Below are 1,112 nucleotides of genomic sequence, written 5' to 3'. Positions count from 1 at the left end.
GGCTTCACTTTTTCCCAGACCACAAATAGACTTTCAGAAGCATTTGAATTATTTTCCCGCCTTATTTTATCCTGTTAAAGGGGCAAAATGATTATGGCCCAGTTCTGAGACTGCTGCATGGTTAAAGCTCCGTATTTGCCATGAGGGACGTGGCTGTGACACACCACCTTTTCTTAACCTTAACAGAAAAACCTCCTGGCTGCTGCTTTCACAGCTGAAAACTGCTGAAATGGGTCTCACAGATTCTGGGAGATGTTACCAGCCCTGGGGCTGGTTTATCTCTTGCCATCTCCCAGGGCAGGCTGCACAGAGCTGTGTTTGCTGCACCAGCTGTAGGTTTATTCCTGAGATAAAACACTCAGTTCGTCAGTAAGTTTGTTCTTGCCGTTGCAGTGAGCTCGAGGATGCCCCATTCTACATCGTCCCTAGCAGGACAGCAGCGTTCCGAGGTAGGGGTGCAAATCAGGAGCTCTGCAGAAGGCAGAGCCTGCTGACGTGAGTGATCACCTGGAGAAGGTTCATCCCCCTGCTGACCCGAGGAACCGGTCCTGGCATTCAGTCCTGTCCTCCTGTGGGATTCAGGCTCTGTGCTGTCACGGCCAGAGCTCATTAATGAGAGGGAAGAACACGGGAAAAGCAGGATTTGCCTTGGCTGCCTTTTGCCCTGCAGGCAGCCAGTGAGGGCTGTGGACACTTGCCAGCACCAGTTACTGCCCCAGGACAGACATCGAGGCGGGTCCGATAAACTGTCCTGTACTCCTGCCTGTTTGCAGTGTCTGCCCTGAACGACGTGCTGCACCAGCGTGCCTTCCTCCCCTGTACTCTGGGGGTGCAGGTAACTGGTGCAGACAGACGCCTGTGTAGGAGCGAGTGGGGCTCCAGTCCCTGCCCCAGAGCTGGGAGCTGCCTCTGGCCTCCCCGCCCCTCACCAGCATCTCCCCGTGCGGATTCTTGGGTTCCTGAACTTGCTCTGGGTGCAGAGGAGCAGCCTGAGGCCGTGAAGTGTGTTGAACATGTCACAGGTGGTGGGGCCGGATGCTGCTGCGTGGAGTCCCCACCCCTGGAGGGGTTTAACAGCCGTGGGAGGGGGGTGCTGCGGGACAGGGTTTAGG

Source organism: Buceros rhinoceros, unplaced genomic scaffold (assembly GCF_000710305.1).
Source record: "Buceros rhinoceros silvestris isolate BGI_N320 unplaced genomic scaffold, ASM71030v1 scaffold14987, whole genome shotgun sequence".
In the NCBI taxonomy this organism is placed as follows: Eukaryota; Metazoa; Chordata; class Aves; order Bucerotiformes; family Bucerotidae; genus Buceros; species Buceros rhinoceros.
Note: the sequence above shows the minus strand (reverse complement) of the source record.